Source organism: Sebastes umbrosus, chromosome 8 (assembly GCF_015220745.1).
Source record: "Sebastes umbrosus isolate fSebUmb1 chromosome 8, fSebUmb1.pri, whole genome shotgun sequence".
Taxonomy (NCBI): domain Eukaryota; kingdom Metazoa; phylum Chordata; class Actinopteri; order Perciformes; family Sebastidae; genus Sebastes; species Sebastes umbrosus.
This window is the reverse complement of record NC_051276.1, coordinates 17,310,475-17,335,151: the sequence shown is the minus strand read 5'-3', so window position 1 is coordinate 17,335,151 and position 24,677 is coordinate 17,310,475. Positions and strand designations below refer to the sequence as shown.

General features: G+C 41.2%; 1 pseudogene; it reads left to right on the top strand.

The window, feature by feature from the left end:
• Window positions 1–547: 547 nt before the first annotated feature.
• Window positions 548–24,665, top strand: LOC119492495 (annotated as a pseudogene).
• The last annotated feature ends 12 nt before the right edge of the window (window positions 24,666–24,677 follow it).

Here is a 24,677-nt window from a genome sequence, read left to right as displayed (position 1 = left end):
AGCAATTAAATTACCCTTTAAGCGACTTTTGAAACATTTGACAGATGGACAGTTTATTAATAGATGTGAAAAGCTACTCCATCATTTTATAGTAATAATAATAATAAAAATAATAATAACCTCACGATGAACCTGAGTTTCCTTTTAGACTTTACTGCTTGAAATTATGTTTTCTTAAATGAGGAACCTTAGACTGGGGCGTTTTCATCATGCCTGAAGTACACGGATTAGTCAGAGAAAGTCGTCTACAGAGGAACACCAAACAAATAAATGAATCTTGACCTTTGGCACAGTTTGAAGTAGGAGGATCTAAAGGTCAGATTATACTACAGAAAACCTCACAGCATTCCTGTTGATGAATTCACTCAAAACCATAAAATAAAATAAAAAACATATATATTTTAACTTAACAGAATCCAGAATTCCAAATTAGCCAAAAATAAAACTCTTATTTATGTTTTTTCAAGCGCATGTTGCAGTTAACACATTAATGCTTTTAATTTGAAGGCAGACGCGTGTGTGACTTCCGGCATCACTTCCGGTGCTCGGTATCTTAACTTGACGCCTCTCTGTCATCAGGTACACAGTAAAGCGTGGCTGCAGCTCCTCCTCCAGACCCTGAATGAAGACCAGCTAGTCAGCCGTCCTGCTAAAGCTAAACTAAACTGCGGAACTACCAGCAGCGACACACACAGCCCGCATGCTCGTCATTTAGCAGCTTGAAGTTGTTGTTTTCAGCGTTAATACTGAAGGCCTTCCTCGTGGACTGCAGCTCAGAGAGCTAACGAGCTGCTGGTTAAGTTAACGCTAGTGAGCTAGTTGACAGCTAACGCTAACTAGCTTAGTCTCATTACTACTCGACGTCAGTTTCAAAACAAAGCCCGCAAAACCAGAGAAGTTGAGACTGTCACCCGGAGAAGAGCTTTACTACTACACACGCGAGCTGTGTTCAAGTCTGAGGATCAATAAGCAGTTCAGATGATGTCTGAGACACTCAGTTAAAGAAGCTGTCAGCAGTTTGGATCTATAACTGATCCAGCAAGCTCGTGTTAAAGCTCGCGTGGGTTCTGTTCTGGTGAAATCACGTTTTGAAAGTCAGGTTTTCCTGCGAAGCTGGGATTTAAATGTCCGAGAAGAGTTCATCGTCCGGTTCGGATGAGGATGTGGACCCTGAATCCGCTCAGCATGTGGATACCGGAGGCATTTTAAGCAAGGTAACGCTTGGTTGAACCAATGTTTTACAATTATACGATACAACTTTATTTACAGTCTGCACTGAAATTCATTTTGCATCCAGCTCAGTTTCAGATAAAGGTACACATACAATAGACATACTGTTACCATAGACAGACAGACAAGTAAGACCCATCAGACAACAAAACAAAACACCATTATTCATACATAACCCATTACAAAATTACCATCCGTCCTCTACATGTCTTTAGCAGCACATTAATTATTATTAAGCAACAAGATGGACTGATGGACAAAAGACTTCTTTAGCCTGATGAGGTGAAATGTAGGGACTCAGCAGAAGTTGATATTCCCCATTTAAAACATGTAAGAGATGCTTTATAGCTGCAGAAATAACTACTTGATTAAACAGATCTCTTCATACAAATACCTGGGAGGCTTGTAAATGGACAAATGAAGTTTGCCAGAGATGATCTTAGAGATTATAATGTACCAGTGTTGTAACCTCCACAGAGTGAGGGATGACCATCCTACCATGATGTATAAGATACAATGATGGGTCCTAAAGCCAGAATTAGTGACATACCTCAGGATTTATGAGCTTCAACAGTTTAATTAATTACTGCATACACATCATTCAGACAGAGGATATGTTGACTTGCATAGTCAGCTAACTGTTTGACTTTTGCCTCTTGTGTGTTTACAGTGGACAAACTACATACACGGATGGCAGGACCGATGGGTCGTGTTGAAAAACAATACTTTGAGCTACTACAAGTCGGAGGATGAACGGGAATACGGCTGCAGGGGGTCTCTGTGCCTCAGCAAGGCTGTTATCACAGTAAGTATATACCATGGTACGAGGAAGGAACATTACTTTGCTGCTGTCTTTTGCACAAAAGAATGAGCTTAGCACCTGTCCAACATTTCAGGGAATAAGGGCCCATAGGATGGGCGACCATGAAAGGCCTAATTTTCTGCATCAGTGCTCTTGGAGTAGAGTTACCGCTCTAGCAGGTATCAAATGTTTTGATCCCTTCTTTCCCTGTCATTAGCATAGAGTTGAATTTTAAATCCTTCAATCCACGTTTCCTCAAAGCTAGAAAGGTAAACATTAACTAGTAATGAGGCTGCTATTAAGATCTCAGGTAGGTAGAGACCTGTTGTTTAGCAGACCAAGGCATTCTTGCTCCAGCAGTCATTTGAGATATCATGCCTCTCTTACCTCCATGGCAGTTATAGCATTGGCTACTTGAAATCTGTGCTCCCTATGGTTAAAATGTAAGCGTTGACCACATACTTTACATATCGGACCTGTAATCTCCCGATGCAGGCCTCCCGTTGGTGAGATAAGTTGAAATCCCACACCCTGGTTAAATATTCACTGTTCACTCTGAGCATACCGCCACCAAGTACAGAGGCCAAACAAATGGCTTTGCTGTGATTTGTGCAATAGGATTATTCTGTATGACTCAAAACTGGATTAAAACGACAACATGAAAGGTCACAGTTAGTTTCCTCTAGTGAGAGTGATCATTTGAGTGAGCATTATGCCAATTCGGTGTTTCTGCAGACCTGAATGGTGCTCCACAAGCCGTTCGTAGTGTTTTGTAATTGTGTTATAATAGGCAAATTACACGTGATCACTAATAATCAGAGTAGTATGACTCACAGAGTCACTTCTTACTGCCTATCCCTTCTCCCTCAATAAAGCCAGTTCTGTCTACGGGGACTGTGGTATGAGGAGGACTCAGGAATGCAGGAACAAGCCTCTGCTTCTCTTCTTGCTTAATATCAGTCTGTTACACACTGCGTAGCTGCAGACACACCAGACTGTCCTCAGACGGAAGCAAACTGTGCAGGAGATGTTACTGTCTGAAAATTCCTATCATGGGCCTATAAAGCTCACATCAGTTCAAGCTCTCTGTCAGTGCATTAGTGTTTTCCTGTCAGTTTTATGTTTTTGTGCAAAGCAAACACGTAGAAATAATAGTGAATGTTCATATTTATTGTTTTAAATATTATTTTAATTCAAATACAAACATGTTTGCACGCACACTAGTTTAAAAGCAGCACATAGAATGAGTCCTGGATGTCTCTTTTTGTGAGAAGGTTATCAGTGTTTGGCTGATAACCTTCTCTTTCCTAACACTGAAGATGCCACAGTCCTCTACACAGAAAATAGCCAGTGCAGCAAGGATATTCAGTAGTGCTTACGCAAGGGGAAGGAGATTGTTCCAGGCAGAATGAAAGAGGTATAAACTGGGTTGTAAAGCAGAGGTTTATGGGCCGTGTCTGATACAGCACAGTAAGATAAACTGGATTTCTCTAACCATTAATGGCATCATGGCTGGATGCACTTGAGCTTACCATTGCAATGCACACCCCGCCTTATCGTGAACTTTAGAAAGTGGAGGGCATTTTTTGATGTTACACCTGTCCCTGAGGAGAAACTTTTGCTCTGAGGTTGTCTGTGACTGTAAAAGAAAGCATTTAAGGGTCAGAGAAAACCGATCACCCCTGTCAGTGTCCCAGATCTGCAACTTATGTGTTAAAGTATACAGACAATGTTGCACAAAGTTCTGCAGGCCGTGTTCATAGTTGGAGTGTATGTTGCTGTTGTCCGTGGCAGCAAATAAACCAGCACATGAGCGTCATTCAGCAAATCTAATTAATCTTGAGCAACATGAGGTTATGTCAGCTGACAGAGCAGCTGTAGTCTTGGTTCTACTAAAGAGAAAAACAGGAAGGATATTCAAGTCAAGTGTGTCTTATTTCTTATTAGGAGCCTTTGCAGAACAGATCTCTCCTCAGCTGTGAGCAGTGGTCAAATTCCAATCTCAGAGGAAACGGGAATTCTTTGGTGCACGTGTTTGGGTGCCTAAGGCGGTCAGTGCTGGGAGCTGGGTGGGGTGCATTGTCGAACGGGGGAGTGAAATTGTTGAAAGATTTGGCCTAATAGTAGGAAGAAAAAGTTATGATGACCCAGGTTCAGGCTGAAAGAATATCTGTTTTTGCACAGCTCTGCTGCGGTCGTTTAGGGTTGCGCCTGCAGACACAAGACATCAGTTTCTAATTAAAATTCCTGTTTATTGTGTGGCAGCAGAGGCTTTTCTGTGACTGATGGAATCCATGTGTGTCCAGAATGTGTCATCGCTAGTCAGCTAGTGTCATAAACAGACTGTAGAGGCATTATAGAGGGATTTTTTGCTCTGATTCCTCTGTGATCTTATTAAACTGGGGGAAAATGTTACATTGGGTTTTTTTTATTTTGGTATTCAAATACAGATATTTGGTTTCGTTGATAGTATTTTATGACATGATGACACATATGCTCTGCCTAATAACGATTCATGAGCCCTCTCCTCTCTCTTTGCAGCCTCATGAGTTTGACGAGTGCCGTTTTGACATCAGCGTGAACGACAGCGTTTGGTACCTCAGAGCTGAAGATCCTGAGCACAGACTCCAGTGGATTGAGTCAATAGAGCTGCACAAGGTGAGTGGAACGGGCTTCTCTTTCTTCATAGATTTTCTGGATCTTTAGGGTATCTCTTGGTTTGCTTGTCATACAGACTGTCTTGTGATAATGTTCACGTGGATTTTGCCTACCTGCTGCAAGCAAGTCGGCTGCATTACCCTGATATATTAATTAATACTACAGATGCTCAGTGTGCCCGAATCCAGTCCCTGTTTTGCCTATGTTTTGTTTTTTTTATTTGCATGGTGTTTGCCAAGAATCTTATCAGTTCCTTAAGCTATAATAAATATTTCAGACTTTTTAGACTTATCTAATCACCAACTGAAAATATTGTTTTGCTGCATTATTCACATTTTTCAGGTATTTAGGTTCAATTTTGGGTCAGGGTGTTTTTCAGAACAGACAGGGAGTTATCTGTTTTGTTTCAGGGAACTGGGTGTGGCAGGACAGGGATTCGGACACAGACACACACACACACACACACACACACACGCACACAGAGCCCTTCACCCTGGGAATGTGAGGAATCTGTGGAGTGAGGTGTTGAGGTGGGGGTATCCCCTGTTATCAGATACCAGGCAGCTGCTCACCCTGCAATGACATCAAGTTAACGTAAACATACGTAAAATGTGTAAAACACATTAGATATGTTGTCATGGCTTATGAAAGAAGTGCTTCATGCAATGCATATAACATATGATGCCGTGATCTGTCGCAAACTAGCTGATACTTCAGCAATAGCTCATGACAGGCCGTTGAAAGTTGTGATTATATCACAGCTAAGGGGCCTGACGCGAATCGGAAATAGACATCAAATATGGCAATATGGAAGTTATAGACACATTACAATTTAAATAGTTTTATATTAATAAATAATAATGTTCACAATGAAATAGACCCTCCTGCCTGCACGTACCGAGGCAGTTGCTGGAATGGTGGTTGCTTTTGAACATACAACATAACATGCTAGCGTTATATTGATTTAATTATTTGGCTCTTTATTTACATTATTGTATGTTGCATTGTTGCATGTTGTATTGTGCAACCATTGAGAAACAGTCCAGTGTCAGTAGGATGACTTTCATATCTCCTTGTACAAGGCTTGCCTTTTTTTGTTAGGTGGAGGTGTGTTCCTGTGTAGTCCATTTACGGCCATAATCTCTCTCTCGTGTCAAGAACCGCATCAGATCGTTTCCGTAGGCAGTGGTTAGTGTATTTCTGCTGCATTTCTGCTTGCTTGCATATTCCAGGCAACATTGTGGAACCTCCTCTTTACGTAGCGCTGCATGTTGTTTAGCAGGTGAATTATTTTCTGGAGATGGACACGGCTCAATCCACAATTAACGTTTCCATTTTGAAATGGGTTTTGGCAGCTAACTTTGTTAATTTGTATCATGGATGCATAAAGAGAACTGGATACAGCGTTGTAGGCGGGCTCAAGTTCATTCCTATGAAAGTTGGTCAGTGATCTTGAAGCCAAAATGGCTCGACTGCCGAGTGATAAAGTACACGGATCATCCAGCGATCTAATGCATCCATTGGGCCCATAGAGCAGGCGCAGTAGCGTTTCCTTTAACTCCACCTCCCAGCCCTCGCTCCAGCCTCGGTCTGGGTCTCATTCACATGAACGGAGGAAGTGAACAAAACTTTGGATTCACTTATTAGTGCATTTTACAACTTTAAAGACCTAATGATTTAAATAAGGGCTTTTCAAGTGTTCGTACCGGGAAGTTGATTTACCTAAAAAAAAAAAAAATTATCCGACGTGTTACAAACATCTCATTCCCAATGTAAGTCTATGGGAAAAAAGTATTTTTTGGCCCAATGGCATCACGTTGTGACCCTGTCGCTAAGCAACCATGAGTCTATTATTTATCTCTTAGACACGGAGTGATACTGAAAGTGCAAAGGTTAGACACGTCATAGCAGTGGTATGTGGAAATTACAGTATATCACAGCTATGAACCAATCAGATTGCTTGACCTGAGCTACCTGTTTTATTAAGCTGGCTATACTAATTTAGTTTGTGTTAGTATGCTGTAAATATCAAAGTAGTCATCCATTTGTTAGGTTATTGAGTTGCTTATACAGTGTTCTACTCTACAGAGAGTACATCAACTTGGGGAATATCAATCAGTGTGTTTGTATTGTGATATTTGGTTGTTTATTGTGTGTTATCTGGGTCTTCTGGTGAAATGTCTGTGTGAGAGAGTAAGATAGATGCATATTATCAGGGCACAAGTAATATTAATAATGTGATAATGTAATTTTTATTGCTGGCATTTACCACATAAATCACTGGAGTTGAGAGACCACTGTAAAAAGTACCACCCTTGGAAAAAATAATCACTATCCTGTGAGTTTTCCACTAAAATGGTGCTGTTGATGGTTTTGTTAGTGCTACTGGGTGTTGGCAATTGAGTGAGAGTGACCGTAGGTCTCCAGTCCATTAACGACAGTGTGAAAGTATTTCAGGGTTATGTCAGGATTGTGACCTACAGTTACCTCAGCAAGCGTAATGCAGCACTACCTGCAGCATTGCTATATGTGAGTGTGCCTGCACTGCTCCAACTGGACAAAGAAGGTATTGCATGCAATGTTAACCACTGGCATTGTGGTTTTAATCTTTGTGTCAAGAGGGCATGAAATGGTGTAGCCTATCTTAGACTTTGATTAAACATACTTGCATCTTGTTTTGCAAATATTGACATTTTATTTCTAGTTTTCTTGTTGCCATCTATTAGTGAAGCTCTGGACAGTTACTCAGATACAAAATTGTGTAACAATTACCTTTTTAAAACAACTTTTTGAGGGTTACATTTTTTGTGCCAATTTCATATACTCTACTTTGCTCAAGCTTGGTTTCAGTAGTTAACAATTATAATTGTGCTTTAATATGGGTCAAACAGGTCATGATTACACCTTTTAAATGCCTCGTATTGTATAAGCCACTTTGCAAATGCAAAAAAAACGAATCTAATTTGCATATCCATAGCACCAAATTAGGCTGTTAATGTATGGGGAAATAAAATAGGTTTCGTGCAAGTCCATTTGTGTTTTTATGTGTGGGTGTGTTTGTGTTGGTGGAAAAAAGTTGTGCTAAGTGTAGGGACGTTAAGTGCAGCTCTTCATGAATAATGCATTTTTTTTTATCGCCGTTCTCACAGCAACAAAAATCAAGAGGGACCATAAAACTCTCAATCATACTGAGAAAGACTGTTCCATTCGGTTCAGAATCAGAGGGGTGATATAGAAGAAAATGGGGGGAAACCCCCGTATGTATTCATAGTTTTTTCCACCACTTCTTCAGGCTGGTTATTGGCACAGTCTGAACGCTATTGGCCAGATCAGGCTTCACAATGGGATAGCAGTAAAATCAGAATAAGAGAGGATGAAAGGAAAGACCGGTAGATGGAAGTAAAGCAGAAGATCCAGACAAATGTTGTTCCCTGCCTCCCACTCTCTGCCCTCTTATCTGTTATATCTCTCTCTCTCTCTTTCTTTCTCTCTCTCTCTCTCTCTCTCTCTCTCTCTCTCTCTCATATAATGTAGGCTGCTTCACTCACCCACCCATTTGGTACTTTAGTGGTTTATCATACAAACAGCCCAGGACAGCCCTTGTCTCTCTCTCTCTCTCTCTCTCTTTCTCTAATACATATATGCATGCACCCTTCTTTTATATCCCTCTCTCGCTCTTGCATGCAAACGCACACAGTTACGGTTGCTTGCTCAGTGATGGATGCTGGACATAAAGATGGACAAGATGAAAAGGTTTCACATATCAGGGTGTGTGGTCGGTTGATACATGTAAGCAACAAGAGTGGAGGGCGTGTGTGTCTTTTAAGAGTCCATGTGTGTGCCTGCAGAATATCTGACTGAACGCAGACCTGCTTCGCTCTGCCGAGGAATTTCAAGACTGGCTGAGTCTTTCTCTTCTGCTTCATTGAGCGGCTAGTGCCTGCCACTCCCCTGTCTGCCACGGAGAAAATGACTTTTTCCTCGTCCTCCGTTCCCTCTCTTACAGCTGCTTCCTTTTACTTGATGATGAGCTAAGCTGAGCCTGTATGGCTTTTCTTCTCCACCTCCTCCTCTTCCCTTTTGTTCCTCTGCGAGGTGTGTCCAGAGAAACGGGAATACCGGATTTAAGCCTCTGAATTGTCAGAACAGTGGGAGTGTTTGGGGGAGCGTCTGGCCATGTTGGGGCCAGCAAGCCGTCGGGACTGCAGCAGTGTCCTGCTCTGCTTTGGGTGTTGGAATGGCCGAATGGTGGGCTTATAGCATGTTGGCATGCTGCTTGCTTACTGTCACTCATTCACTGAAGTCTTTAATTAGTATGCCAGTGTTGTGATATAAATGATAAACATGGCCCATCTTTGCCTTACTCCATATATTGCATAATTGATTATCTTCTATTTGCATGCATGCAGTTTTTCACATTAGTAGCACTGATGGGCTAGCTTGAGAATCAAGAATCAGCTGCATGTCAGTCATTGAAAGAGATCTGTCACTATTTGTTTTAGAAATTAAGGTTATGCTGCATGGCTTTTGTGCTGGACTTCCAGCTTTTTTAATGACAGGTAATTTCCCAAACAGCAATATGCTCAGGTGTGAAAGAAGTACTCAGTGGTTGCTATGGTCCACTCACTGAGATACTGTACACTCATCTCATTAAAATCACAAAGCCGTGGCACAAGATGCCATTTCATGTGTTGTTATGAGTGGGTGTTTAATTTGCATGGCTGTGTCATGCAGCTGAGGCAGGTGCATAATGATGGCACAAAGCAATTCAGATCCTAAAGTGGTAAGGTTATAAGAACCAACTTTTATTCTGTAGCACTTTTTGTGAAATGTTTAATTTACCATGTAACTACCCAACTGTTATTCTCAGCTGGTGCAATGTAGGCTGTGTTGTTTAAGGACTTGATATGTTGCAGCGGGGAACATGGATTCATAGTAACGCTGAGGATGATCTAGTTAAATTAGGCTCTATTGTATAGTGCATTAAGAACCTAAAATCCCCATTACATCAAAACATTAATATTTGTTGAGCCATCAGAGGTGAAGCTAAGGCCAAAGTCAACGTGTCAACAAGCCTTGACTCCATTTGACATAAAAATAAAAAAAAAATAACACACTTAAACTATGAGTGACAAAAGCAACAAAGCAGCCAGCATGGCCAGCTACATTGTGATGAGTCGCCCTTGAGTGTTGCTCAATCGCTCGTTGACGTAGCTATGTGGTTAAATAGCACTGGGAACTGGCTTAAACAGCATTTTTATAGATGAAACGGAACAGGGTGAAACAATAACATATGATTGGTTGATGCTTCACCACGTCTAGACTGATACTGTGTCTCTTGTAGTGTGAACACAGCAGTTACAGTTACTAAAATCTGCGTATAGTCAGTCTTTCTTAACACAAATAAAAACTTCATCATGTTGAGCAGCACTTCTACAGACTGTTTTTTTAATTAAGCCATAGTGTATCTTTAATAATAACAGCCCTGATTCTAACTTTGTGAATGTTGTAAATATTCAATGGGTCAGGTAATTTTTAGGTCTGGAGTTTTCTTGTTATTTATATTATTGAATTTCATGTCATTGTACGATCCAAATGTTTTAATTTTTTATTGTAATTCATACATTATCTGGTAGGGTTAGTTTGAACTATGTAAATTGACTAAATGTATCACTTTCATCTTAAATAGCCACCAATCATTGGATTGTAGGAGTGTAAACATAACCTTTAAACAGCAAATATTGACACATTATTTTCTGTTGGCCTGGGCTTGAACAGTGTACCACTCAGCTCCCTAATCTGTTCACCAGTATTCAGTGTCAAATCTCTGTCTATCACCCTGTTATAAGTATTGTACAGTAAGCTCCTCTAGCAGAGGAATGTATGTGTGCTCTCTGTCCAGTTTTTCACCTGACTTCCTCCTCAGTTAGCTCACTGGTTCTCAAGAAACACCTCTGCATGCCAGTTAGTAAACAGGAATAGTACAACATAGTTGTTATTTAATAATCAAGAGGGAAGTACACACAAAGGCCATGACGAAACCTTTGTAAATATAAATTTAGACTCATAAAACACATCCCAAGCATATTAGGATCCTGACTCATAGTATGTAAAAGAGTTTCAGTGTTGAGCTCATTACTGTTGAGTAAAGGTATGAGTTTCAGTATGGGACTCTAATATTTGTTCATGAATTTACTGTCGCTCTCTCATGTAGTGGATAACAGTAACAGCTGCATGTGGGACAAATCAAGAGTATTTTGCTTTGGTTGGGTGGCTGGGTGTGAATGGCAGCGCATGCACAATGTATAATAAAATGCTGCTGAATGGGCAATCCCAGGCATCGCCCAGTCATAAGCTGGCTGTTTAATGGAACAAATGCAGTTACTGCCAATCCTTCCCTCCCTCCCTAATGCCAGGTCACACAGCTCGATGTGTTTTTCGTGAGACAGTACACTGTAAGTCCTGATAGTTACAACAGTGTTTTTCCTCCAGAAAGTTGCAATCAAGCCACAGATCTGTCCACCTCTGGGATCCAGTATAATTATTTCATCTGTTCCTCACCACCTAGTATCAGTCTACTGGATGGGTTGACCGCATGTGTTCTATCTGTCAGCCCATCTGTTTGTTTGTGTAGGTGTAGGCCCTGCTCTGGTCGAGCTCAGCATTACTCAGCGCTGCTGACTGCTTGAATTGATCTCACCCACTGTCTCTGTCTTGCTTTTATGAGCTGCAGACGTTCTTCTTATAATTGCAGAGGGTTTAATGTATTTTGTGCACATAATGAACTTCTGTTCCTCTGTTCTCCTTCTCCTTTTCTTATCATCCAATATTATACTCTCTCCTCCCTCATTCTCTCTCTTTTTCCTTCAATCCCTCCCCTGGATTTCAGGCCGAGTCTGGTTATGGCTCAGAAACCAGTCTCAGGCGTCATGGTTCCATGTTGTCTCTCACCTCAGCAGCCAGTGCCCTTGTCGGCCACATCCGCATCCTCCTTCAAGGTAAAAGAGGGAGAGTTTTGAAGATGTTTGGCACTATTGGATCATGTCAGATTCTCTGCCTTCTCTGATGTATTTCCATCAATACACATTCAAACTTTGGTTACATATACAAAGAATTCAAAAAATAAAAAAACAAAAAATTAAAATTATTGGAATTAGGGTCCCTCTGGAGAACGAGACCTCGTGTCTCAGCGAGGTTACCTGTGTAAATAAAGTTTAAATAAAAAGCATTTCTGAAAATACCAGCTAAAGGCTAGATCTGTTGTTATTACTTTTTTCAGGTGAAAGAATGTCAAGTGTTTTGTACTTATCTTTATGATGATCTTGCCTTGTGGTTAAAACAAGAGAGCTGACATGGAATATTTCCCCTTTATTTCATTTCCTCTTAACTTCTGTTTCTCTTTGCTAAGAAGGGGCACAGGTTACGTGAAAAGTTAGCAGAAATGGAAAACCTTCCGGGACATTCTGTGCAGACAAGTGGACACCCTGCAGAAATACTTTGACACCTGTGCTGACGTTGTCTCCAAAGATGAATTTCACAGAGACAGAGGTAACCTCTAGCATAAAGACACTATTATGGAGCATGCATAGTGTCAAGAGATTTATTTCAAACATGTTTTAAATAGTTTTTAAATTGGCTGTAGTTGTTAGAGCCGTGTGGATTGTGGACATGGCAAAGAGGAATTAGTCTTGATGTTTACTGGCCAAGGAAAGAAAATTATAGATGGGGCTTTACTTGGTTCATGCAGTATGGGAGATGAAGGAGAGTGTTTGGTAAGGAAACAAAAATCAATATCCACTAAGGGGGCACTTTGTTGTGTTGTTTAATCTCAGAGGCAGAGGCTTTCTGTAGTCTTCAAAATCACTTTCATATTGCACTGCTGTCTTATATAGTTAATCTGAATGATGCTTTTGCTAGAAAATGTAGTATTACGTCTTCCAACAATTGTCTAATTAAGCAAAAGTTAGCAACTCTGGAGGTGTAAATATACCTGTTGAATAGATTTGAAATGTTTAAACTATACTATATGTAGCTATACGTATGTACAGGTTGAGGTATCTATGCCATATTTATAATTTGGTTAACTGACAGATAGATAGTAGAGTGCATCTAAGATTGCTGTTGTTTTTTTTAGCAGAAGAAGAGGAAGACGAAGAGGACTTTCCTACCACTACCAAAACCCGATGGCGAATGTAATCACAACAACAATGGCAGCAAAGAAAAATGTGAGTTAACTTGCAGATACAGACAATTCATTCATTGCTTTAGAATATCTGTGAAAACAAAATACATTTTGGCTGCTTGGCCTTGAAATAACTGATTCCCTTTAATGGGAAAACTAGAAAGTCTATTTCTAATCAAGTCGTGAGTCAGCTGTCACATTCAGTTATTCCTTTGTTTCTGTCTGTGGCAGTGTTTCCCCCTGCCAGCCCCAAAGGTATGAATGGAATAGACTTCAAGGGTGAGGCCATCAACCTTCAAGGCCACCACAGCAGGCATCCTCTCCACTTTTGTCCCCACTGCATCGAACTGATGGTCAAACGGGAGGACAGCTGGCAGAAGAGAGTGGACAAGGTACGGTCTTGCTCTCTACACACAGTGATCAAAATAAATGTCACTCAGTGTACCAAATGAAGAAAGGATAGGTTTCTTGAGTGGGCTTGTCAGCAGCCATTGTTGTCTGGAAGTGTCGTAGACTGACGAGCTAATTGCTGCCTTCCATTGTCTTTAAGGAGTTGACCTGGTTTGGTGTTGTTGGGCTCCATCCTTCAGGTGATGAGGTTGTGGATCAACACTCTGCTTCTCAAAATGTCTAGCAATGACTGTGTGTGAAACTTGAAAGCAATCCGCTGTTCATGTTGATGGGAAAGTTACTATTTAAAAAAGTAAGTGGTTGTTTTTTAAAGTCTAGAAGGTAATATAATGGAGTTGTGCTCTGAAATGGATTCCATGTAAAATACACTAATTGTAATAAATAAATAGCTGTGGAAATGAAGAAGTTAGACAAGCCTTAATTCCCTAGATGAAGTTCAGATCTGCTTTTATCAATACTTAATCTTTCCGTTGGTTAGAAGATTTGATATGAATGCTGTTTGTGTTATTTGTTCCTGATTTCTGCGTGTTCATCTTGTATTTATTTGACAAATTAAACTGTGTTAAGCTGCTTGAATGTAAGGTGCCTACTTGCAATTGAAAAAAAAGATAATGTGTGCTTAGTCAGTGTTAAAAAAAGTTGAAAATGTCCTCAAATTCCACAGTCCAGACTACTGAAAACCATCATTTTTTTTATTAGATATAGCTGGTTTACAGGTGGTAACCAGCTACATGTAAAATGAATGACTAAAGGTTAATGAACATACACTTTTCAAAATAGTCAGACTTGCTTACCAGAAGCACAACTGCACCTGTTGCCCTTAATGGTTTTTAACCCTTTTGTTTTATTCGATCGTTACCTTCTTATCCAGTGGTTGGAGTTCCCATAACACTCATTGATTTTGCTAATAGCGGTCTGTGTCTGTAAAGGTACGCTCTAGAGCACCTCATGCTCACATCCTGATCAGCACAGCTGATGTTGTCAAACCAGTTTCTTTTTTCCTGTGTGTCAAGGCATGCTGCCCAACCCTAAAACCTACAAAAGCCGGGAAGTGCTTTCAGTTACTCAGACTGCTCGAGTGAAACTACCTCAGTCTTATCTGTGTTTGGTTATGTGTGTAAAGTTACCTGCCGATGTGTAGTAGGGAAATAGAATAGTTTGGAACAACACTCTCAAAGGAATAAGACCCGCCTGCTCGGACTTGTACAGAGAGGTTAAATTAGAAAATGTCTGCGAAGACTCTTGGTGGAAACCTACGCTACAAAGGGAGGACAGAGCAGCTCAAATACCATAAACAGAGATGGGTACCTCTACAGACTTGCAGCCACTTCTTTAAAGTAGGTTTTTGTCTGTCTGTCTGGTGGTTACTCACCGCTGACAAGCAGGCTCACCTCCTGTTTATTTTGTGCAAGTCTTATATGTCCACACCTTTCTGTACACTTTGTTTTCTTCTCTTTCTGACTGGGTTCCACTCCAATTAAATATTTTTTAGGGACATTATTGTTTTTAGTCTAATATTGCTTTAGTTTGCTTGCGTTCTCTTTTTGCAGTGTTGGGTAAACTGTGTCCTGGAAATTAAGTTTCTTTGGCAGAGTTGTGTTTTTTTTATTGTCTTTGTAGGCCAAATACAGAGGCTAGTTAGCGATGTCTCAGTGCTTTTACGTCATAGATGGATGTAAACATAGACTCTTAGTTCTTCATTGTATAGCAGTAGAGCTTGTCTACTACACCTGGGTTAAGTGCGTTCATTGGCCTCTGGCAGGGAATGACACATTAAGGAAAACCTGTTTCAGTGCGTTCGCACAGCCGAATGATGTGGTGAGTTGCCCGATTGTTGTTGACCCGCTAACATCCCTTTTCTTCCCCTTTTTTTAGCAACTCTTTATCGACTGTAATCTGATGAAAGAGCATTGGTCACTGGGGCGGAGATGTTTCTGTCTCTATAACAGTGAACTCCTGTTGTTTGTTTGTCTAAATGTGGAGGATCAGCAAATCTCTTTTAAAATGCAGCACAGATGTTTCTAATGGGCTTTCTATTTACATGCTGTTATTTATTGTTTAGTACAGTTGCACTAACACTACACTGCTCTCTCTGTGTGTTCAGGAGCTAGAGAAGAGGAGGGAGGGTAGAAGATGCCTACAAGGTCTGCTATGAATGAACTGAAGAAAAAAGTCACACTACGGAGGCCCAGACTACGAGGCAAGGATCATCAGAAGGATTTCTTGACTTTGTCCAATGTCTCCCAGCATGTTCATTTTATCTTCCTGCACCCTTTTCACAGCTTTTCTCAGCTTCTCTCACAGTGTTGTTATATTGCTGACAGCATTTGCTTTCCACAGGAGGGGCCAACAGTCTGATCAATGAGGATGAGTTCTTCGATGCGGTGGAAGCTGCGCTGGACAGACAGGACAAGATAGAAGAGCAGGTGTGATGAAGATCTAAACTTGCTCAATCAAAATGTCCTGTCCAGTTTGGATGTATAAAACAATTACACATTTAAGTCTATAAGACACATTGATCTCTCCTGTCCCTCCCTTCCTCATATATCTCTCCTTGAAACACATTTAAACAAAGCCAAAATGAACTGAAGCACAGTTGCATACATTACACGGAGGGAGGTTGCCTTTCTCTGTCGCATCTTCTTAATCTTCTCTCTCACCAAACTCCTACTCTCTGTCCCCCAGTGCCAGTCAGAGAAGGTCAGGATACCTCGACTAACTCCGGTTCCTCCAGGAGACGTCTACTCCACCATCGGTACACACCGATTTGCCATCCAGGTGCTCAACACATATCTTATTTTCTCTTTAATGTACAGCTTGTTTCCATTCTGCTTTGTTCTAATTTAAGTATACCGGTTGCTACTGTCTGTCTCATCATTCCTGTCTGAAGCTTAGTCAGCTTAGTGACCTGTCTGTAAAGCTCAGCAAATGACTGTAGCTTGTGTGCTTCTCATAATGTGTCCATGCTTTACCTTTAATATGATCACACAGAGAATCAGTTTGTGCTTGTTGCAATCATTTGAGCGCTTGCATAACATCTTCGTATGAAATACTACTTCAGTAGGTTGTGATTGCGTCCTCTGGACCGCTGCAGGGTGCCTCTTTCTATTTTGTTCCTTATTCTTTTCTCTTTCAATCTTTCTTCTCTGCTGCACAGCCCCATAGCCATTCTTCTTCCCTGTCCTCCGTTGAGCTAGTCAGTGCTTCAGATGACATTCACAGATTCAGCGCTCAGGTACTGTATGTGGTCAACAGTGAGCACCTGTACCTGCAGGGGGATGCAAACGCCTACTGCTTTCCACCGCAGTCAGAGAAAGCATGAGAATGTCTACTAACCAGTCTCTCCAGGACTTCACAAAGATTTCCTGTGCTTTTGAGTAGCATGTTAGAGGCACTTTTTACACCAATTTCTTTATAATATTATGTGAAGCACTAAGACAAAAAACCTTGACTGGACAAAATTGAAATTCCTGGAGTGACTGACAGGTTGTCTTCATCACATAACGGTTGTCATCATACCACTGATAAGAAAAAATGTTATTCTAATACCGCATGACTGGAATTTAGTTGAAAGCTCTTCATTTCCGCCTCCCTCTCCTCTTCTCTTCTCTTCTCTTCTCTTCTCTTCTCTTCTCTTCTCTTCTCTTCTCTTCTCTTCTCTTCTCTCCTCCTCCTCTCCTCTCCTCTCCTCTCCTCTCCTCTCCTCTCCTCTCCTCTCCTCTCATCACTCCGTCTTCCACAGCATGAGCAGGCATGAATCCAGACTGGCTATCCACTGTGTTCTTAATGCATTGTTGGGATGTTGAATAACACCCCAAGCAGTGTTTATATTGATTTGGTTAGAGCTCAGTGGTTAATGTATTTGCTTAATGAATTCCTAAGATTCTGAGAGGGGAATATTTGAACTGTTTGCCTCCTATAATGTTATCTGTAATAAAATACCAGCACAGGTGCTAGGTGTGTTGATTGTTCAAGATCTATAAATCATTAAACTTGAGCAGAGCATCACACATACAATGAATTCTCCTCCGCAACTGTGTCCTGTTTCAAAGCATGTCCTCAACTTAGGCAGTTAAAAGAACGGTAAAACACTTTCTAAAATATGAATTTAATCAATACCTGTCTGTCTCTTAGGTGGAGGAGAATGTGCAGAATCATATGACGTACTCGCTTCAGGATATGGGCGGAGATGCTAACTGGCAGCTTGTAATAGAAGAAGGAGAGATGAAGGTGAGTACAGAGGAGAGATGCTGCTTATGAATCATGTCTCATGATTCCTAGCTGTGAATATTTAAGTCTCATTCAATTTTTAAAAGATACTGTGGTTGCAGTAGAAGCACTGATATTACATTTATCAGCCAGCAGAGGTAGAGGACCTACTCAAATATTTAAAGTCAAAGTATTTCATGCCACAATGGAAAAAAATAATCCATAAAATAAGTAATCAGTCATTTCTGAATGGAAAAAATCCTCTCAAGTTATCAGTCAATGGTAGAATTGAAGGATCAGTGTGTAACATTAGGGGGATCTATGGGCAGAAATGGAATATAATATTAATAAGTATGTTTTCAGTAGTGTATAATCACCTGAAACTAAGAATCGCCAAACACTGTTAACTTTTCCTGCTCGGGTCGAAGTCAATAACGTTGCTCGCTCCCGTCGCCCTCTCTCTCTTGTTTCACCACTCATTTCCTACATACACACACTCACTCTACACACTGGCTCCGCTCCAAATGACCTACGCTACTCTTACAACTGGCTCTTGATAGGACTATTTGCGTTTTCATGTCGGCCACTGTAGCTCTCCAACACGCTTGGCACAAGGGGAGAGGCTTCAGTTGGTTGCAATCTCCTCACCTCACCACTAGATCCTACACACTGTTCCTTTAAGAGGATCCTTAAGGATATGTGTTTTCAGTGAGGTTGCAAATATGTTTATAGTGATGACATGACTTTCCGTTTGTTCTAACTTCTGTCTCCGCACTTTGTGTTACAGGTGTACAGGAGAGAAGTAGAGGAGAACGGTATTGTGCTGGATCCTCTCAAAGCTACGCATTCTGTGAAGGGGGTGACGGGACATGAGGTCTGCCACTACTTCTGGGACACGGCTGTCCGAATGGACTGGGAGAGTAAGTTCACTTTTTAAAAGTCACCATCATATCAACTCTGTTTGACTTTCTCTGTTTTAATGTCATGACCTGACCCTGAACTCTTCCTCCCTCAGCCACCATTGAAAATTTCAATGTTGTGGAAACGCTCTCTGATAATGCCGTCATTGTTTACCAGACACACAAGGTAAATTGACTTCTTGGTGGTTTGAGACATTGCACGTTTGATCAGTAATATTCTGCAGCCTGTTTGATTGCCAACTGAATGCCTCTGTTTGTGTTTCAGAGAGTGTGGCCTGCCTCTCAGAGAGACGTGCTCTATCTATCAGCCATCAGGAAGATCTTGGCAACAAACGAAAATGATCCCGACACATGGCTGGTCTGCAACTTCTCTGTGGACCATGACAATGCCCTTGTAAGATTACTACATTACACCTGTTGCTATCATGCCATAGAGCAAGTGGGATGTATCAGGCATCCATCAAGCATTCGATTAATTTCAGCATATAATTCCTGTACAAATATCCCATAGTCAAACAAGACATTGTTGTAGGGCCGTTTGCATGGGTAAATGGAAGAAAGAATAGTTTTAGACCTCTTAACCCCAGTCACTCTGTCAGATTAGTTACAGTGAGATTTGTGGCAGCTTGGAGATTGTTTTTATTTACATTTTTGTTTTACCTCCAGCCCACAAACCGGTGCGTTCGTGCCAAAATCAATGTTGCTATGATCTGCCAAACGCTGGTCAGCCCACCAGAGGGTGATAAAGAGATCAGCAGAGACAACATCCTTTGTAAGATCACCTACGTTGCCAATGGTAAGTGCCTTTCCAGCCTCATAAAGTTTTGCTCTCAGTGTATATATGCCTTAGGCAATATCAGCAGTCAACAGAACAAAGCCTCACTATTATCATCAGTCTAACTGTAATCTACCTATAAGCACCTCAACATTAACATCCAAGCTACTGTATATGCCAGAAGGAAGTGTTAAGCTGAGGCCTGACCCCTAATCAATTTGGGTCAAACTGTTATTTCTTGTCTGCAGACAGTCCATTACTTATATAAGTAAAACCCACTGAATTATCTAAACTACAGAGGAGAAACTAAAGATATTCAGGCCAAAGCATTGGCAAACTGGTAGAGATATATTGGCCTTTATTTAAACAATCTGTAGCGCATGGTCTAAAGTGCATGGCGCAAGTGCGTTTAGGGTGTGTCCAACTCCACTTATGCTGGTTAAATGGCACATAATCTGGGCGCAGAGTAAGGCACAAAGGGGTTGTATTTAGTCTCTTAATTAACCATAGGTGTGTTTTGTGCGTAACATGAATCAAACCAATCAGTGTCCTCTCCCATTCTTTTTAAAAGTCAGGGGCGCATTGCTATTTAAATGGCGGATTCAGAAAACTGGAGAAGCGAGTGGTTTTCTGCTGAGGAAACAGATCTGCTCGTGCACAAAGTGAAAGTGTGATGCATGTGGTCCTTGACCGGTGGACCCGGACTGCATATGAGCACATGCACCAAAATTCATTATATTACAATTAACATTAAATATGACAAACACGTATTGATAATAATGAAAACTGTTTTGCTTTCCGATTCAACCCACGGGGGGGGGGGGGCTCGGACAAAAAGGGCTGAGCGGAAGCCTCTGGAGGCTGTATTACTTGCAGCCGGGCACTGCCAAAGAGGCGGTACATAATGTGATGCATCAGCCTCAAAACGCCACCGTTAAGGGGTAGAGGGCCTGCAAACTTTGAAGTAACCTATGACTACGCTCACAACACAGAGGGATGAGGAGAGGAAACCTTGAGCGCAGACAGAAGCATGTGTGCACGAGGCATAAAAACAGCACTCGTGGACTCATGACACATTTTGATAGAAAACATTTGTGGGGGAAGCCTCCTTGAGTGTGTGCAAGAGGAAATGGGCTGCTTATGAAATGAGTGTCTAGAGCTGACACTGTAATGAACTGAGGAGGAGGAGAGCTGCTGCGTCCCTGTGTGTGTAACAAGCAGAGTGTGTGCGTGTTGTGAACCTGCCTATGTGGAAGCATCTTACTATCTGAGTAACACTGCGCCAGACTTTAGACCAGGTTTTTGTTGGTCAATGACGCAATGGCTTTCTGCTGCCTCAAGATAGCAATGCGCCAACAAAGCACCTGTCCACACCTCATTTTAAGACCAACATGCCAATGGACGCAAGTACATCTGTTACTTACACATTGTGGATACCAGGCGTGAAAATGACAACTGCATCGGTCTGAAACTAGCAATTAGTGCACTAGACAGTTGCGCTGCGTTGTGCGCCGCTTTGTGTAAAGATGGTGTAAGATAGGGGCAATTGTGTTTGCGAATAATAGCCTACGGCCAGCAGCAGAAAAGTCCTTGAGATTTCAACTGTCACATCAGTCTAAATAAATACAGCTAGAATGTTTACTTGAGTTTGCACATATAAAGTTAGCTGGTTGTGTTGACTTATTGAGATGTGAGCGGCTGTTTTAACCATCTTAGCTGCCGGTCACACAAGGGACTAAAAAGAAAACAAGTGGATCAAACAGATCCAGTGTATATGGAACCATTGTACAGTAGAAATCTCTTGTGTCACAAAATGTAATGCTGTCAGAAAGCTACCTCTAGCTGGCTTCTCTTTTGTTTTGTGTTTGTTTTATTACTGTTATTATTATGAATGACACACTATGATGCTACTGAGTTGCTATCATTTGTATTACACCTTTTTCCTCAAATAATTCATTACATTTCTGCTAACTAGTCTTTGTACATCTGCCAGCTGGCACAAGAGTTAGACTGTCTGTGTGCTTGTGTGTTTGAAACGTCAGTCCAGACCTGCACCTCCCCTGACTTCCTGTAGACGAGTTCATAGTGATGTAAAGCAGCGCTGCTGAGGGAATCCTGACTCACTTTATTGTTAGAGAAGCCAGGCAGATCATGGAGTTCATTGAGAAAAAATAAAAAACACTAGAGGGCACCCTAGACCTCTGTTGGCACAGCATATGTACACTGTGGGTTTATGACTAATAGTTTTATCAGAAGTGAGCACGTACACACAGTTTCCTGATCATTACCCTCTGTGTGGCTGCAGTAAACCCAGGAGGCTGGGCTCCAGCCTCGGTCCTCAGAGCCGTGGCCAAGAGAGAGTATCCCAAGTTCCTCAAACGCTTCACTTCCTATGTCCAGGAGAAAACAGCTGGGAAGCCCATCCTTTTCTGAACACACAGAGGTAACCAGACACACCAAACACATCTTCTTTTACAGCTGAGAGAGTAACTAAACTGATACACAGAAGACACAGAAGAAGATACTTATTTCAGTATCTTCTATCTATATATCTCTTGACTAATGCTTCGTCTGTGAAAAAAAAAAAAAAAAAAATTCTGGGATATTGATTTTCCATCTTCCTTTTTGCCTCAGGTTTACGGAGGGCCAAGTTTGCCCACTGGAGAGACGACATTGTTCAGCGTTGAACCGGCTCTCAAATGACTACACGACTCATTCACCTGTCAATCAGAATGTGTTTTCAAACTATTACATGCAGGACACTACATCATCCTACAGGACACCTGCTTGTAGAAGAGACTGGTTTTACGGCTTTAATCCATCAGTAGATGTCATCCCAGCCACATTATCATGGCTTAACACCATCTGTTGGCCATCGGTACACAGGGCTCCAGAGTGCGATCGTTTTGGTCCATATGCGACCAAAAATCTATCGAGTGCGACTAAATACTTTCATTGGTTGCACCGGTGCGCCTGACAGGTCTGTCTCTGTGTGTATGTGTCAAACCGCACCCTGTACTCCTCCTCGAACAATATCACAACCATAAAACATACCGGTAATTCAAAATGAAGAGAACTACTGATTGTTTTTTCGTCAAGAAAAATGCTGCGGTGCCCGTTACACCTGTCCCCAGTCCTGAACAGCCTAACCCAGACCAGCATCACCGGCGGAGCATAGATCCACCACCGGTCTCCCCGGTCCCCAGTAAGATGCCTAATCCTGAAAAGGGCGCTGGATTCATTTCAAAGCGGGGAGGGCAAAAAGTGTGTGTGTGTGTGTGAGAGAGAGACACTGTACATTTAATGACACGAGTCAACTTTACTCTGCTCAGATGATCGCTAAACAGCTGATCTGCTCTGAGCGCTCTCTCTCACTAGCAACGCACACATTACATTACACTACTCTTATACCAACGTAATATGTAAAAATGTAGATACCAGACTGTTAAACTCACTATCGAGAGCTAGTTAACCGGAGGTGCCATTGATGACATTATGATGCGTTCAGGTAAAAATGAGTATTGGGGTGAATGTAAATTATAACGTCATCATGATGTCTTCAAATGTAATCTTGTAAAATGTAGTTTTCGGCGAGAAACTTGAATAAATCCAGTCGTTTGAAGGAGATGTTTTCACAGCAATATAGAATAGATCATAGAAAGGGAATTATCACCTGTTTAACTTCCTAACAAAAAAACAGTATGCAAATGGTAATAAAGGAGTGGATGTTGAAGTACCTGGAATTTATTGTTTTACTATTATTTTTTTTTACCGTGGTATCGACTTGGTAGAGAATCATGGGATTACACTGGTATTGGTATTGACTACTAAATTTCTGGTATCGTGACATCCGCAGTGTAGGCCTATGGGAACTAACAAAACACTTAAAATCTGTTATTGTGGCACCAAAAGGCGCGGTGAAAAACTTTGGGTGCACCTAAATTGTGTGCTGGTGCACCTAAATGAAATAGTTAGGCGCACCAGTGCACCAATGCAAAAAGTTAGGCTGGAGCCCTGGTACATTTGTATGTAAATTCAAGAGTTTCCTAAGTGTTTTTTTGAATTGTTGTTACCAATTATTTGCTTTTTTTGTAAATTGTTTTGTACATTTCTTATGATTACATACTTCTTGACTTTTTTTGGGGTTTGCTTTAATCACTAGTATTACAGCTACTTGTTTTGCTGCTGCTAAAGTAACTACCACGAGAGAGGAAAGCTACTGACAGGAAAAGCATAGATGAGGTGTGGTACAGCATCTCCTTCTCCTGTCCCTCTGGTGATGACTCTCTTTGCAGTCTGATGTGGAGGGGGGGCAGAGCCTAAAGCTTTGAAATCTTTATATTTCTAGATTGTTATAAAGTAGCTTTTCGGAGAGCACCGGGGACACAATGTATTGTACAGAGAAAACCGAATACGTTTTCAGTTAGTTTACCAATGTGAGAAATGTGAATTGACTGTTAAATGCTTGAATTTGATGGGCCAAGGAAACCTGAAGTGGGAGATATAAAGAGTATTTGATGAGTCTAAATAATATTTTTTGACACGGTTGAAGTGATAATCAATAATTGGATATCAATGATGTAATTGACTGTGGTCTATAGATGCTAAGTTGCGGGCATATTGTCAGTGTGTATCGGTCTTTAACCTCCACGTAACACACAGGTTTCTGACCGATATTTGCGAATAGCCAGCCTATAGTGTCTGATGTACAGATTCCTCTCTTTCATTGAGAGACGAGTGGATACATTTTGTACACCCCAGGTTGTTTTTCACCATTTTTGAGGCCCCTGATGAGGAAGAAAAATAATCTGTCTGTGCATTCATGAGTGTAAGGTTTGTAAATTAATCCCGCTGCTATTGTGCAGGATGAGGTAAAGTTGTAAAATGTTGAGTAGGAAATCATCTACACCCTAGACACTTAGTCGTACTCTAACATTACATTTCACACGCCACACTACAGTGCAGTGGCCTCCTGCCCCTTTGACTGATAAACTACCCCCAGAATGCCTTAGACACCAGGATGAACCCTAAAAAAAGTCCTGGTTATCTTTACTGTACAGCCACCAGATGTGCATTTATCAACACTGAAATGAAGCGGGGGAGGGGGGAAGGGTCAGCATTTCACATCATGTTACCTCAAGATTTAAATTTACTCTAGGTTGTGTTTGATGCCATCAAGAGAAACGGGAGTTTTACAATCAGTAGATCTGCATGGTTAAAAAAAAGCTCACCATCAGATTTTCAGTCTAAAGGGTCAGAGGTTAGGAAGGATCTGGATAATTGTTTTGTTGATGATTACAAGAGCTAGATCTACGAGCAACGTCAGCTGAAGAATGCATTTAGTGTTTTTAATTGTGATATTTTGTCAGTAATCTACACACTTTGTATATTTCTAAGTTGTACATCAGAAGTGTTATTATTTGCACTAAATGTAATGCAATTTGACAATGTTCTGTAAATTAAAATTGTTACACAACAGAAACCGGTGCA